At 38.3% G+C, this 17,848-nt stretch overlaps 1 pseudogene; it reads left to right on the top strand.

The window, feature by feature from the left end:
* The window catches only part of LOC102758077, a 3,272-nt pseudogene extending 1,920 nt beyond the window's left edge, over window positions 1–1,352 (top strand).
* The last annotated feature ends 16,496 nt before the right edge of the window (window positions 1,353–17,848 follow it).

Here is a 17,848-nt window from a genome sequence, read left to right on the forward strand (position 1 = left end):
CGGTGCCTAGTTCCTCTTTGGGAGAGATGCATGGACAGGTGTACCAAGCACAACTGCCACTCCCCAATTAACCTGCTGAGTGCCTGAATCTTTTCTGTGAATTTTCTAGGTAGAGGATATGTGGGGCCAAAGTGGAGTCACATGTGGGTGGACAGTTTCAGAGAAAACATAGCCATCAGTCTGGAGGTGACATGACTTGTGCCTTATTAAAACTTGAGGTTCACTTGTGTAGCTTTTCTAACTACAGTGGGGCCTTGATTTACGAGTGTCCCGACTAACGAGTTTTTTGAGATACCAGCTGTCTCTCGGCAGATTTTTTTGCATTGAGTTGACAGAGTAATTTGAGTTAACGAGCTCCTTAACGAGCTCAGTCTCGGAACGAATTAAACCCATAAGTCAAGGCCCCACTGTATTGACATTGGTGGTAGGGGTGTCCTGCCAAAGTTTTGAGGACCTCGAACCCTTTACCAGGAAGTACTTTAGTTGGGAGGCTGGGAATGACAAACAGAAATATATTTATCACTGCATTTGTGTGAATAGAGTGTGATGCTTCCCAATGAAACCTGGAATGGGCCGGTATAAACAAGTAACCAGGTCAGAGAGGGGCTAATATGCATTCTCCCTTCAGAATTAAGCCTGCACTATTTTCACAGGGGCCCACGGCCTGTGAATGCTTCGAACCTGCCAACGGGAGAGTAATGTATGAAGTAAGATGAGGGGAGGACAGAAGTCCAGAGAAGACCAACACTTAAAGGGGAGATGGAGCAACTGGACCATGCAAAGGCGATGGGACAAGAACAGAGAGTTCAAAGGATCAGAAGATACGGTCACAGAAGCCAGGTACTTTATGCATCCTGCTGCAATGCAAGGGGCTGCTCATGAACTAAAGATGAGAAAGTCTATGGGAGTGCACCCATCTAGAAGGCAGAGGGAGGGGCCTAAGCTAGGGTAGCTCCTGTCATTCAGGAGGTAAGTAAAGAGAGACTGTCTAATCCTGAATGCTTCTTGCTGCACCTGGGGAAGCATGGTGTTGGTGTCAGGTCACCGAAGTGCCATTTTGGGTTCCCCTTTTTGAAATCACATCACTGTAGACCAGGGTTTATGTCATCCTGCTACCTGCCCCCTTTTTTCCTTCTGCACTTCTAAGGGGTTTGCCTATGTGCACATTCTTTTTCAGATGTCTAATTCTGACTCAGAAAATTGCTGGTTTCAACTCTTTTGCCAGATGGCTGAGGAAAGAGCAATTGACTGTTAGTGCTAAATGCCTGTGTCAGAGCCCAAAGCAGCCGATTTCAATTAACATAGAAAGAAGAACAGATCTCCTAACGTGTGCGTGTAAAATGATGGGATGATGAAACCTCATTACGGCTGGAAAAGGAAAACACACTGCATCCTTTCTCCTCGCAGATGCTGGCCACACTGTTGGGTTGAGAGGGGACTATATGTACCCGTGAGAGGGGATATAAATCAGTATCCCTAGAACAACACCCTTGCTTCCCTTCGGCTTAGCTGGAAGAGAGTGGTTCTCAGTCACAGGTCAGAAATCTTTTAGTTTATTTGCCTGGTCGATGGAGCACACCATTATTGTTTTCAGCACATCTTCCTTCTTCTCAAATGGGATTTCAGTGAATGATATAAAAAGCTCTTGATTTTTTAAAATTTTATTTTATTTAGTTTATCTTTCTGATAGGTAATACAGTTAGAAAGGTCAAAATAAAAATGAAATAAAAAATCCAAGTTGAGACATTTTGTTCCCACCCCTGTTTCCATCTATCCTACTTCTTTCTGTTACTAAGTAATCATTTTAATTATTCTCTTGCTTATTCTTCCCATATTTCTTTATGAATATACAAATATATATATGTATATATATTTTTATGTGTGTACACATGTATATTCTCAGTTCCCCTTTTTTCCTATAAAAGATGGAATATTATATATACTATATTGTGCCTTGGATTTTGCCACTGAACAGTATATAAGGTCTTTCCATATTAATAGATAGCTTCTTTATTCTTTTTTTTTTTTTTTTTACTTCTACATCGTATTCACTGCATGGATGCACCATGGTTCCTTTGACCAGTCCTCTATTTTTGGACATTTGGATTGGTTCCAGTGTTTTGCTATAACCAACTATCCAGGGGATAGTATTGTACATGTACCCTGTACTATATGTGTTAGAGTAATTGTAGGGTAGGCCACCGGAGCCAGCACTGTGGTTCAAATACACCTGTAATTCTGGTAGAGATTGCAAGGTGTGTTTCCAGGGAGGCTGACTATTTGCATCCCCTCTAGTACAGAGAGTGTCTGTTCCTTGCAGCTTTAGTAACTGAGTGTTGTCAGACTTCTGGGGTCTGTTTGTTTGTTTTGCTTTGTTTTTATTAGTCTTATAGTTAATGAAATGCTACTCAGGGTAGTTTTAACTTGCATTTATCTTATCGTTTTTTCTTCAGATAATACAGTATTCTTATTTTTCTTTGTTTTCATGATCTTCAGAGAAGGATAACAATGTGATGATGCAGGAAAACAGTCCTTTCCAGGTGCTCCACTCCTAGGCTGTTAGGGACTTCAGAAGATTCTGGGCTTTTTGCCATGTCCTTCTGTGTTAGTTTTATTACTCCGTGTTTCCTTACAGTGATTAATAATTGTAATAATAACCAACATTTATTGAGTGCTTACTATATTCCATGTATGATCCAAAGTACTCTATAGATTAATTCATTTACTGTTTTTTTTTTTTTTTTAAAAAAAACCACCTTTGTGAAGGAGGGTTGTTGCAATCTCTACATTTAGATGTGAAAACTGAGGCACAGAAAGTTTAGTGACTTGCCCAAGGCCACACAGGCCATTTGTTCTAGGGTGAGCAATGGTTCCATTTTTTTCTGGGACTATCTCAATGTTATTGAAAGTCCCATGTCCCTAGAAATCCCTCAATCCTGGTCACTCTAGTTTGGCCCCAGAGTCTTTGCTTACTTATCACTATTAAATTCCTCTTAGAGGAAAGGGGAGATGGTGTAGCACCATGTATGAGATTTAATTTGCAGATTCCTATTTTTATTTGATTGGCCAGATGCCAAGGAAACAGAGAAAGGAGAGTGGGGCCATTCCCTCAATCAGGTGGCATCAGAAATGGCCCTAAGGAGAGGGCACTACTCAGGAGGAACCCATGGAGGGGTCTTGTAAAAAAAAAACCAATTGTCTTGTCACTACAGTGATTGAAGAATTTTCATGTGTTATGTCAGTTACTCCTCAGAGTAGTCTTATGAGATAGGAATTAATATCGCATCCATTTCCAGAGGAGAGGTTTAGAAACGTGTCCAAAGCACGGTTCACTGAATCACAAGCTGTCTGCCAACAGAGCCTATGTCTTAAGCATTATGTTTTATTTAAGTCTAAACACATATTTGATTTCTAACTGGACCCTTAATGACGATCAGTAGGGAAGACTCTCAGACAAGGAGAGTCTGACTCTTTGTGCTTGCTGCAATAGATGCTGGTTTGTGCTCAAGTAGAGTAGTCCAGCAGCTAAGCGATTTGACATGCCTGTAAAGGTTTCCAGCAGCTCTTAGAAAAGTCTGAGAGAACCGGGCCTCGTTTTAATGTACTGATGCTGTGAAGAGCAGCAGAAAATGTTCTGCTGTCTTTCTGTCACCCGGACTCGTGTGGTATTGAGCAAGTCTCACTCAACCCTCATAGGCACCTTAAGTACAAAATGGGGATAATTGGTTCTTACTTGCTTCAAAGATAACCTTTGGAATACTTTTCTAGTTCTGACACTCCTGACTATCCATATAGCCCTGATTTCTCACGCTACATTATCCTTAAGAAAAATCAAGGCCTCATTATAGAAAAATTTATACCACATACTTAGTACGTATAAATTGAATGAATTTGGTTAGCGTCCTGTGGTAAATAGAACTCTGGAATAGCTTTCCAAAAATGCCCTTTCCTAATTCTAAGAATTTGGGAATGTGATTATATTATATGACACAGTTGATCTTAAGGAGATTGTCCTGGATTATCTGGTTGTCCCACTATAATCACATAAAACCTTAAAAACAAAGAGTTTTCTTTGGCTTGTGGCAGGTGGGGCCAAAGGGAAAAGATAGCTGGAGAAATTTAAAGCACAGGGCATTCAGCACACCATTGTTGACTTTGAAGATGGGGGCGAATACTTGTGCCAAAGAATGAGGGCAGCCTTTAGGAGCAGAGAGAAGCCCCTGGGAACCTCAGTCCCACAAGTACAAGGAAATGTATTTGAATTTGGCCAGAAGCCTGAATAAGAAAGTGAATTCTCCCCTAGAGCCACCAGATAACTTCCCAGCAGGACAATACCTTGATTTCATTCTTATGAGACTCTAAATAGAGAGCCCAAGTAAAACCCACTTGGATTTCTAACCTATAGAACTATAAGATAGTAATGGGTATTGTTTTAGGTTGTCAAATTTGTGGTCTTTTATTAAAGAGCAACTGATAACCAATATGAGATCCTATCCATGTTTCCTAGAATCTTCGTTTTCCAGCTGATATCCTTTTGTTTTTTTGTGTGCATCCTAGACTCAGCATCTCTTTCTTCTCTTTTCATGTCAAGGGGTCGCACAATACAGGAAATCTCCCATCATATTATGCATTTAAATAAAACTTCTGGCAGAATGCTGTTGCTTGTCTTTGTTGTCACCATTTCTGCCCCTCACGTTGCTATAGGCTTACAGACCAGGTCTTTGATAATTCACTTCTCCTACTCTCTGATACTACCTATTTAAGTCAATTTTTCTTTCTGATTCCTTTTAATTAAATCAAAGGAAACTATGTCTACAAACCTAAGGCATTTAAAAAATATATATATATTTTATTGATTTTTTACAGAGAGGAAGGGAGAGGGATAGTTAGAAACATTGATCAACTGCCTCCTGCACACTCCCCACTGGGGATGTGCCCGCAACCAAGGTACATGCCCTTGACCGGAATCGAACCTGGGACCCTTGAGTCCACAGGCTGACACTCTATCCACTGAGCCAAACCGGTTAGGGCAGGCATTTTTATCTCTGTTCTGACTGCCTAGTCTACTTGTCCTGATTTCCTCTCCACCAGATATGTAAATTAAAACCTAGCATGATGTGGATCCACTTATGGGATATCCCACATATGTGCTATCTTAACACCTGACAATGTAACATTGTATTGTCTTTGGCTGGTTATTATTATTACTTTTTCTATTGGGTGATAAGTCATTAAAGGGAACAGTGTGTCTTGGTAATTGTTGAAATTTTTGTGCATATCTCAGTGCTTGATATACAGTGAGTACTCAACCAACACTTGAATGAAAATGGGATAGTAAGCCATTCTCAACATGGTAGTAAAATAACAGTTTCCATGGAAAAAGCTCATAATTGGAAACATTGCCACCAAGAAAACCATAAGCTCTAACTACTATCTTAGTGAACAGAGTATTTATGGCATTTTGATCTATTAATGTTTTATTTAAAGTGTTATAGCTTCAGGAAGTACAATAATCAGACCCATTTCCAACATACAGTGCTAGCACAGCTATATAATTTTTTAGTATCAGCCATTCTTACCAATTTTCACTGTCTTCAAAGAAATAAATTCAGTTGTTATATTTTATCTTTTCCAACAACCCCCTAAATTTTTTACTCCATTTTTAAGTTTCAAAAAAGGTTTTAAAGTGTCTATTGGATGCAAGGAGAATATAGGGTTTATGAAAAACCCAGATCCTTTTTTGTTGGTTGAATGGTGATAGGAGGGCATTATGGGGACAGAGTTGAAGCAATAGAGGTTGAGTCATTAGTGACATGGGACTAAGATTAGAACTGGAATAATTTTTATAAGGAGTCAAAATTATACCAGATGCTAAAGTTGAAAGAGTAAAGTGAAATTGAAAAAGAAATACCAAGGTCAATAACTAAAAATAGCATAGAACTAAAACTGTAAATGGCAAATTGGTGCTTGATATGTACAGGGTGTACAAAAAAAATGCATATGCAAATTTAACAGTTGTAGCTCAATTTTGAAGATGAAATGTACTTTAATAAACACTGCCTTTGTAACTATTCAAAGTGTGTGTATACATTTTTTGTGGCACCCTATATTTATGGGGTGAGTATTCTGTCTGTCTTGACATAAAGTGTAATAGTCCTGTCCTTAAAAATTAAAGTCCTAAACATGTATTAACTGTACCAAAGTAGTGTGTGTGTGTGTGTGTGTATGTTGAGTGAAAGATAGACAATTCATGGAAAGATGTCCATACAAGATGGAGCAGAGTGGGAAGATGTTTTTGAATGAGAAAACAATTTGCATACGGATACATGTTGATTCCTTCTTCTTCTTATAGTGAGTATTACTGCTTTTATCTAAGCAAATTAGTCTTTATAAACTTGGGGACTAGGAGAAGAAATCTTTTTGATATGCAAAGCTATTTTAGGTGTAAAGAGGGCAAAAGTCTTCAGTAAAATTAGCAATGTAACCATGGGCCCAATCCATGAAAATGTATACACCAGCAACATACCATATTTTTCCACGTATAAGATGCTATTTTTTTTCTAAAATTATTAGACTGAAAATCAAGGAGCATCTTATAAACAGAAGTCAGCCAAGGAGGGAGACCCATGGTGCATAGCTGCCCATTCCTTATCAAACAGGCTTCCTCCAATCATAAGCCTTATTGTCACTGACATCAGCTGATGCTGTAATTGGAGATGGAAGTGGAGAGTGCACAGATGCAACAGGGAGCAGAATGGAGCCTTCTGAGCCCATAAAGATGTAAAAAAAATAAAAAGATAAATACCAGTAAGCAATGGTCTTACTCTGCAAAATTCAAACTGAATGTAATCAGCTATGCAAAAGAACATGGAAATAGAGCTGCAGAGAGACAATTTGGACTGCCCCCCACTCAGTGTATGATCAGACAGTGGAGAAAACAGGAAGAACAACTCCTTAAGATGCCAAAAAAGAGGAAGGCATTTAGAGGAAAACCAGAAAAATGGAGCAGAAGCTTAAGACTTGGATTATGGAGCAGCACCAGAGTGGCTTATGTGTGTCAACCAAGCTTATTCAATGTCAGACAAGAATGTTTACAAGCGAAATAAGCACTGTTGATTTTACAGGAAAGGCAAAATGGAGCTTCAATTTCATGAGGAGAGAAGAGTTGGCCATGAGAACACAAACAAAGTTAGCTCAGAAAATGCCACCAGTTTATGAGGATGTTCTCACATATATAGACAGTGACTCAGAAGACAGCAGTGATACAATGGAAGTTGAAGAAATTGATATGTCTGGAACTAATAGTGATGAAGAAGAGAGCAGTAACGCAACAGAGGCTGAATAAAGTGATATATGCTGCATAATATCATAGTACTGGTATGTAAACATTACCTGTGATAATTACTAAATAAAAATGTGTTCTGTTTTATGTTTAAAGTATTGATGTCTTAATTTTGGGTTGGAAAGTGGGGGGTGTCTTATACATGGGGTGTCTTATACACGGAAAAGTACAGTAGCTCTCTCTCACTGTTCAGTTGTCTCCAGAACCTGCTTAGTCAATGTTTTAGAATTACCTCAGGAGCGTTCTACAACTTTCAGAGATGATGTTGAAAAATTTTTGAGGTTATCTCTGTAAATAACAAAGTCTCCACCCTCTAGGCTTTACCTCACTGGATGTTATGTGTAGTAGGAAAATTTACTGATTTTACTACAACTTTTCTCTCTCCCTTTGGGTTTCTTTCAACACTAACTCTGGCCCATTTTTTCTCTTCAAAAATAAGTGTGGAAGAAACTGAATTTAGTTTTAACTGTTAAAATTGGTGCCTTGGTAGGTAAATGGTACCAATATTACTGAGCAGACTAGAAGCCTGGTGCACAAACCCCGCCCCCGGTGCACTCAGGGTGGTCCCTCAGCCCGGCCTTTGCCCTCTCGCAGTCTAGGACCCCTGGGGGTATGTCCACCTGCTGGTTTAGGCCTGCTCCCTGGGGGATCAGGCCTAAGATGGCAGTCAGACATCCCTCTGGCAGCCCAGGAGCCCTCAGGGGATGTCCACTTGCCAGCAGGGCGCAGGTGGGCTGATGGCCGTTTTCAGGCTGGCCATGCCCCGTGGTAACCCAAGCTCCCAGCCTCTCCTTTTATCTTTTTCTTTTTATCTGGGATTTATTTGTCTTCTATAATTGAAACTTTGTAGCCTTGAGCGGAGCCAAGGGCTGGCCAGGGCAGGTGGGAAGCTTGGCTTCCTCCATCACCGGGGGCAACCCAAGCCTCCTGCTCGCTCCAGCTCCATAGCTGCCACCATCTTAGTTGGGTTAATTTGCATACTCGCTCCTGATTGGCTTGTGGGCGTGTCTTGTGGGTGTGGCTTGGGTATAGCAGAGAAACGGTTGATTTGGATGTTTCTCTTTTATCATATAGGATGAAGTGATTTTGTAGACCTCAGAAGAATTTAAGTTCCATTAGGAGTTCTAGCTTGAGAATTTTAGCTGGGCCTTGAAAATCTCTTAGGCCCTGGGAATAGGTTTCGAGAGCAGAATATTTGCCTTTTTCTCTGTGGATACAGGATTCACTTTTTTATTTGGGAAAAAGTTGTTCTTTGATCTTTTAAATTCATGCTATTGTGCTTTGATTACAGTGAGAGTTTTATTACTGTTAATTATTAATAAAGGTGATGATGGTGATGTAATTTTATGAGACCAGGTGGCCCTGATAGTTTTTAAGCTTGGTTCTTCATTCCTATTCAACCCAGCCTGACTTTCTCTTGCTATTTTCCATATTATTAGGGTCTTGGATATTTTTTAAAAATATGTTTTTATTAATTTTTAGAGAGAGAGAAGGAAACACTAATGTGAGAAACATTGATCGGCTGTGCACCCCAACCAGGGATCATATCTTCAACGTATGTGCCCTTTGGTGCATGGAACCAGAAGGTCTTGGACCTTTAGAAGAGAAATGCAAATTTCTCACCAGGAATTGGAAGGTACCTTACAATTCATAATTGTATACTTCATTTATAAAGTAACGATTTTTGTTACGGGGCACCATATAAAATCTAATCAGACACTTTTATTGGAAACAATTCTGTTGGATACAATTAGTATTTGCATGGTAGGTAACTGAAAGAAGTACTAGGCAATCTTAGTACCTGGTTTGTGGGTTATTATCTACTGTAACATATAAAATTTAACCACTCCAATGTTTTAACTTCTAAAAGAATAAAGACACAGAGAGTATCTTTATTTATTTCTTCTTCCTTTCATTTATTTCTTTAGTCAACATATATCTCTTGAGTATCCACCATGTGTCAGATACTGTGTTAGGTGCTGGGAATACATCAGTAAAAACAACAGACAAATTCATGGCACTTAAATTTTAATTGGGACGACAGTAATTAAATAGAGCAAGAAGTAAGTACTATTAAGATAAAGAAGAGAATACTGAGGATGAGAGGGACTAGTCATTAAAAAATGTGAATTCCTTAAAAGGTGGGTAGGTAATATATCTCTAAAAGCCATAGTAAAACAAGGCACAGTAGTATATCTTATAGCTACTGACCATCTGGGTACTTGATATTAACTACAATGACTTTCTTTTCCTTTTAGCTTTTAATTTCTATTTTTATGTCCTGTAGGATTTTTTATGTTATAGGGCATCAAGGTAAGGGGTGGGGAGGCAGAATTGCAGAACTTTTGATCTAATCGTTTATCTTAGAGATCATTTTGTAGGTGATGAAATTGAGGCTTAGAGAAGTTACCTGATTTGCTCTGGGTATCAAGACTAGTTAGAACAGCTAATTACAAAGAGCTAGTGTTCATTCTTATGGATTCCAGTGAGTGCTGCACTTCTAGGTTTTTATTTTGTAAAACCCCAAATCTGGAATTTCATGATCTCACATGATTAACCCTGAGGTATACCAAGTTCTCCAGGCTTCAGGGGTTACCTTTTATTTAATAACTAACAACTTAAAAGCCATTTTTGCACCCCTAAATTAGTAAGAAGTTAACCTTTAATGGGTTCTCATGTAACTCCTCTGTCTGGCTGACTGTTCTAGGCTTCTCTGTGGGTGGACTCTGGTAGTTTCACTATCGCGTCCTTAGGCTGTTGAGGATCTCCTCACTTTCCTTAAGTCTCAGTATGGACACAGTTAATTTCCCAAGCACTTCTAGAGCTAGGCTATACAGTTTACAAAACTTGATCAATAGTTTGGAGATAACAGAATATAATTACTCTGCTACATGGGGAAAAAAATAACCTGGATGTTAGCTATCACCAGAGGTCGAGCCTTCAAGAAGAGGTCCCTTCTTGTCATCTGAATGTTTCAAAGCTCCTCTAAGCCCACCCTACCACCATATTGCAGGAATCAGTTTAATTAACACACACCATGGCCTTGACCAGGCCCCTCCTACCTGGAGCCTAGGCTGTTAGGTCTTCATTGGCTCTAGAGAATCAAGAAAAGCCTACTGTTTTCTACAGAGGCTGCACCAGTCTGCATTCTCACCAGCAGTGCATGAGGGTTCCTTTTTCTCTGCATCCTCTCCAACACTTGTTGTTTATTCATTTGTTGATGATAGCCATTCTGACAGGTGTGAGATGGTACCTCATTGTCGTTTTGATTTGCATCTCTTGGATGATTAGTGACCTTGAGCATGTTTGCATATGTCTCTCGGCCTTCTGTATATCCGCTTTAGAAGAGTGCCTAATTAGGTTCTTTGCCCATTTTTTGATTGGATTGTTTGTCTTCCTTTTGTTAAGTTGTATGCTTAACTGCCCATCAACAGATGAGTGGATTAGAAAATTGTGGTATATCTATACAATGGAATACAATGCTGCTATAAAAAAGAAGGAACTTTTACTATTTGCAACATCATGGATGGACCTGGAGAGCATTATTCTAAGCGAAATGAGCCAGTCAGAGAAAGATAAATATCACATGATTTCACTCATTTGTGGAATATAATGAATAACACAAACTGATGAACAAAAATAGATCCAGAGACAGAGAAACACTGAACAGACTGTCAAACCTCAGAGGGAAGGCAGGGTGTCGGGGTGTGTGAGGGGGGGCGGGTAAGAGATCAACCAAAGGACTTTTATGCATGCATATTAGCATAACCAATGGACATGGACACTGGGGAGATGGGGGTTTGTCCTGGGGGGTGGTAGTGGCCAGGGAGGGGTCGATGGCGGAAAAAAGAGACACATGTAATACTTTAAACAAACAAAAAAATGCTCCAAGTAAGATGGTTTTTCCAAAACAAAAGAGTGCCTTCCCATACCCATTATGAATGATGCCTCTACTTCCAGCTAAATTAAAAACAAACAAACAACCCCCCCCTTTTTTTTTAATGTTGGCATCTTTGAAATAACCATCTCACACACCTAACCACTACCTAGCTAATTGAGTCAAATTTCTGAACACCTTACATAATCTGTAGAATTTCCCCCACTACTTCTCTGGTAGTTGCCTTCCATTCCCATCTTCAAAATTTGGGTCAAATCCCAAACTCTTCTGGAAGCTTGATTAGCCTCATATCCTTCTAATCAACACTTTATTCTTAGCACTTATGCATTCAGTTTGTGTAATGCCATTTTGCTGTATTTGTTACTTGAACATGTATTTTATCCTCCCAGTTAGAACACAAACACTTTAAAGTCAATTACTTTGTTTTAAGACCCCCCACACTCTGTGTTTGACAAGTGTCTGTTTAGAACTCAACAAATATATTTCCTGTCGGACTGAAATCTATTGTTTACCCCCAAACATTGCCAAAGTCTTAGGCTTACTGCATTGCTATTTCTGTTTTGATGACTTCCATTTCACCTTCCTACTGAATGTGTCCCAAGTTCTATAGCTCTGGATTTGGGCATGACATCCAAGTGAAATTCCCATCTAAGAGCATTGTTCCATCTCATTGGACATGAGAAAATTTAACCTTTAAATCTCATATTATGATTTTCTATGGTATAACCCAATGGGAAAATCAGTATGCTGAAATGCCAGAGGTGGAAATGGAGCCAGGGTGTCACATTAGTACTGCTCTATCCAGGAGATTGGATGGCCTTTTGTGGAGTGGCGGAGGGGTGCTGGTGATCTTAGCAGGGCAGCCGAACTAACCAGAGCCTGGAGAGCCAGTGGAGGGGCGCGTATGGACCTACTGGTAGGTCTTATTGAAATCAGGAAGATGAACTAAGAGAAGCTGAGGAATCTGAGCCACTCACTACACCATCAAGCTCCACTGTGGCCTGAAAACACACAACATGGGAAGAGGCGGAGAGATGGGATCAAGGAATGCGGACCCAATCTTGGAGGTCCATGCTGAGTTGTACAAGTAGCTGAACTCAGTGTCTGTTATTTAAATTTTTTAGATAAATAAAATAAAACGGTTACATCTGTTTTCATTACCCACCTCTGGGCTTAGCCTTACCCCATCCTTCTTTTAATGTGTATTACCATGTGAAAATTAAGAGAATGTTGATTTCCCCTCTTTGAAATTATAGATATGCTCAAAAATACTATTTGATATCTGAAGTTTTTGGTTATTTGCTTATTAACATTACATTTTTCCTTATGAAGAGGAAAGTTACCTATTATTATAAATGTACAACAGTAATCTCTGGTAGAAATCCAGACCCTACACATCTATAATATTAAATAAAACCACTTAATGTCTTTGAGGGTCAGATCATGTGCATGGCTGTGCATGTTTGAAGCACCTGATATCTGGTTAATGGAATACAGAATGGATTCAGTCGTAGCCAAACAGCTTAGGTTCCAACCCCACTTCTATTTTTAACTAACTTTTTCATCTGAGCAAGTTACTGAGCCTCTGTTTCTCCATCTGTTAAATGGGTCTGGTGATAATATTTAATCTTATAGGGGTGTTAAAAGTTTAAAATGAGTTTTAATATAGGTAAAGCTTATAGAAGAATGCCTGACACACTGCTAAATAAGTGTTAGTTATTACTATGTTTATACTCCTATGGTTTACTTGTGCAGTGAATTCATGTTTAAGGTGCTTAAAAGTGAAGATTTCATTGTTATTCAATTTTATAAATATTAAAATTTGATTTTTCTTCTTTTGAAGAGTATGTGTGTGTGTGTGTGTGTGTGCGCGCACACACACACGCAAATTTATCTGGCAATTTATAAGTATGCTTGCTAATTTCTATATTACTCAATAATGGATTTAATTTTTCAGTTATGCTGAAAATATTATACTCATGGGGCAAGTTTTTTCTCATATTAGCCAGCAGGTTTAGAATTTAATCCAAATGAGGAGAAATTTCAGTGAAGGTGTGAGCCCACAGAGTTCCCTTTATATCAGGGCCAAAGGAACAGTCTAATTTTCTCTGTTAGGTTTCAAATGCATGTCAAGCTGTAGTGGGACTATCACTGTAAAATAAAGGGGCCTTTGCAATTCAGCACCTCCTACACACAGCTAATTAAACAGAACAAGAGGCAAGCAGCAGGCAAGAAGCAAGCTCATAAATATCACACAGTTTTATTAACAACGCACACATGACCTTAATTAAATCTGCATTTTCCATAAGTAACAGTCTCACACACAGGTTTGTTCCCTTGTCCAGGAGCTCCACAAGGGCTGGGAATGTCCTGGAATTTTGACATAACGAGACTCCCTCTTGACTTAACAGTCTCTCCCTTTTCTCTGCTTTGCAGCCTCGCACTGTAGCTTTTCCCACTTTCTGGGACCCCAGTGACTAAATGAAAGACCCACATTTCCTCTGGGCTCTAGATGAGCCTGTGTTCCTATAGACACACTTTGTCATTTAAAAAAGATTTCAAATCAAAAGCCTATACAATCCACAAAGGTCTAAATTAGGTTTTTCTGTATCATCTATTTTCATTGCCTCCCTCATTGTACTTACTCAAATTTGGGATTATACATTTTCTCTGTGATTATTATTTTAAAATTGGTTTCCCTCTCTAGATACAAACTCCTGAGGCCAGGAGCTCTATCTATTGTGTTCACGTTCCATTTCCAGTGCTAAGCACACCTCTGACCTAGGTTAAGTTCTTTGTGATTAGGTGTGTGTGTGTGTGTGTGTATTAGGGGGAAGCTAAAACCAGGATTTTATGGCTGCTTCTTTTTTAAACTGAAAAATAACTTGCACACAATACAGCTTACATTTTGAAGCATATACTTTCTATGTTTGCACAAATGTATAGAATCATGTAGTTTTTACCATAATCAAGATGAAGAATAGTTATATCACTCCCAGAAGTTCCCTCATGCCCCTTTGCAGTCAATTCCCTACTTTGCTTTTATTCCCAGCTCCTGGCAGCCACCAATTTGTCCTCCATTCCTATAGTGTTGCTCTTTCTAGAATATCATATAAATGGCCTCATACAGTGGGTAGTCTTTTGAGTCTGGCTTCTTTCCTTCAGCATAATGTTTTTGAAATCCATCCATGCTGTGTTGTGTATTAGCAGTTTGTTTCTTTTTACAACTGAGAATAAATAGAGTGGATTCTTAATAACTATTTGTTGAATGTACAAAAAGGAATCAGACCTGAAAGTATATCTGCAAATGGACTAATTGAAAAAAAACCTAAACATCTTTATCCACAAATACTGGCTGAGTGTCTGGATAATGTGTTATTTATGCTTTAATGGTAATCATAGATTTTAATACCAGGTCGTATTTTTATCTTCAGATTTTTGATGGAGTAGTTTTCTAGGATAATTGGAATATTTAAGCACTATTTCTAGTGGAAATAAAATTATTATTTTTGTTTTTGTGATAGCTAGGAGTTAGCATCTGAATATTGTCCCATGAAACCTGAGAAAAGCTGATATATTCAGCATAAAGTATGTCTACTGGGACCGTGGGCACTGCGATTTTCATGTAAAATTTCACATTTCAGCTAACATGGCGTGAACATTTTCTTATTTGGATGTTAAAAAGGAGAATTTAAAATATATTGCTTGCCCAAACTTAGCCTTAGAAAAATAAAAATCAATGTTGAATATTCCCGGAAAATTTTATCTTGGATCCTTGAATAGTATCTTCCTCAGTGCTTATTAGAACCATGACAAGGAGAACATGATATTTTGAAGTGTTAATGTCAAATAATTGAGATAAAAGGGAAGTCAGATCTGTCCTTTCTATCATGACATCAAGGATCACGAATAAACAAAATGATGAGAACACTAGATTAAACATGGGATGTGGAATCTACATATTAGCCAAGTAATCTGACGGTTTATAACTATGGTGTGTTCTCTGGTAAAGCTGAGATAAATAACTCAGTCCTGCCACTCTCTCAGGTTGCTGTTTTTTATTTCAAATGTTACTACAAACGTACTGGCCATTACATTCTATTTGGATTACCTGTTTCTTTAATTAGAGACGGTCCTGTATGAGGCTTGACCATTTCCCTTCTCCCCTCACTCAGCAGTGGAGATCATTGCAGTTTCTTTCTTCATTCACTCTTTTGCAATAAATGTCCCCAGGAGCACAGGGGAATCTTGTTATCAATAAACACATATCTATCAACAATTGAATCTATAAATCAAACTAAACAAAGATGCGGAACAGAAACAGACTCAGAGATACAGAGAACATTTGATAGTTGCCAGATGGGAGGGATGTTGGGAGCATGGGTGAAAAGGATGAAGGGATTAAGAAGAACAAATTGGCATTTACAGAATAGTCATGGGGATGTAAAGTACAGCATAGGGAATATAGTCAATAATATTGTAATAACTATGTATGGTGTCAGATGAGTACTAGATTTATCAGATTGATCTCCTTAGTAAGTTATATAATGTCTAATCACTGGGGTGTACACCTGAAACTAATATAATATTGTATGTCAATTGTAATTGAAAAATAAAAAATAATTTAAATTTAAAAATAACTTAGTTTTTAACTCTAAAAGGATATATGGTAATATATAAGCTACTTTGCAAAATTCTGTGCATTTGGTATGGAGAATTACTAAATACACAGAAATTTCCTAATATCTTTTTTATTTACTTACCATTTTCCAGGCACTGTGCTAAGAGAATGACATGTATTGTCTCACCTACCCTTCACAACAATTCTTTATTTTTGTTTTATTTTGTATTGATTCAGAGAGGAAGGGTGAGGGAGCGAGAGATAGAAACATCAATGATGAGAGAGAATCATTGATCAGCTACCTCCTGCACCCAACTCCCTCCCCCTTTAGTGGGAATTGAGCCCACAACCTGGAAATGTGCCCTTGAATGGAATCGAACCTGGGATCCTTCAGTCCTCAGGTTGACACTCTATCCACTGAGCCAAACCAGCTAGGGCCACAACAATTCTTTAAGGTAGGTAACATACTGGCCATATTTCATAGATGAGGAAGCTGAGATTTCCATTTTCTTATTGGATTTCTGTCCTGTTGTTCTAGTTGTAGCTGGTCTTCATGGCCACCACTGTTGTGAGGATGTTGGTTTTCAAGGCTATTGCAGAGCTGTGGAAGGTGGGATGGGAATAGGGCAAGTTAAAACTACACAAGGCTTGCTGTCTTTAATCAAGATTTAGCCTTTGTTGTTGTTGAAGAAATGCTCTTCAGATTGTCAAAAGCCTTAGGCTGATTTTCAGAGTTCGAAAAAGTTAGTTTTGATAAATTTCCTCATGTTCTCACTGAGCAGATTTTTCAGGGTCCTTACTCCACTATTCCCACTGATGGGAGATAATAGATAATTGGAGCCATTTCTTTTTTTTAAATATTTTATAAATACATTATAAATACACAAACACATTTTTTAATAAAGCTGAATTGAGCAACATATGGTTGAGGACTGCCATCTCATCAGAATCACCTGGAAATTTATTAAAGATGCAAATTACTGAACTACTTCAATCTTATTAAACCAGTTTCTCCAGAGAGAGAACATGAAGCCTTACATTTTTCACAAACTCCCAGGTAACTGATGGATATGTACAAACTAAAGTTGAAAAATCATTGCCATATGGTATTTTCTAATTGATGCCATTCAATGCTTATGTACTAGATTCTGGGTTGTAAAACTGATTTTGAGAATTTTAAAATTCAGCAACAGGACTTTTGGCAGCTAATAATCACTTTCCTTCATATTTACATTTATCAATGATATTTCAACATTGCCTCTATGTAAGTATCATATCACAAAAATATCTAAGAATTGTGTTATTAATCACCTACTTATCTGCTAGAGATCCATGGGCTTTGATTATATCATTTAATTCTCACAGGTATGAGAATTAAATGATATAATTTAATTCTTCTTTTCCTCTTTTTTTAAAAAAATATTTTTTAATTGATTTCAGAGAGGAAGGGAAAAGGAGAGTAATAGAAACATCAATGATGAGAGAGAATCATTGATTGGCTGCCTCCTGTATGCCCCACACTGGGAATCGAGCCCACAATGCGGGGATGTGCCCCAACCAGGAATGGAACTATGATCTCTTAGTTCATAGGTCAACTCTCAACCACTGAGCCACACCAGCTGGGCTTTTTATTCCTTTTTTAAAGATGAAGAATCTGTTTGGGGTATTATGACTAACAAAGAAGAATTGGGATTTAAACGAATATCTCTGACCCTAAATCCCATGATTTTCTGTCATACTTTCCTGGTTCTCTAAAGCTCCGTCTTTATTAGCCATTTCTCACTTGAACATAAGAATCATTTTGCCAACAGAATCACAACACATTCATTTTAATTCTTTTTAAAAGCTTCAGGACATTAGATGTCTTTCTCATCTCTTTGTAATGTAATCCAACATCTCTTTGTCTGAAAGTTGGAGAATAAGTGGCAAATAAAGTGACTTGTATGGCATAGGCATGAAATGTGGTTTTCATAAGCAAGGCAGTAAG

This window comes from Myotis davidii, unplaced genomic scaffold, assembly GCF_000327345.1.
Source record: "Myotis davidii unplaced genomic scaffold, ASM32734v1 scaffold54, whole genome shotgun sequence".
NCBI lineage: Eukaryota > Metazoa > Chordata > Mammalia > Chiroptera > Vespertilionidae > Myotis > Myotis davidii.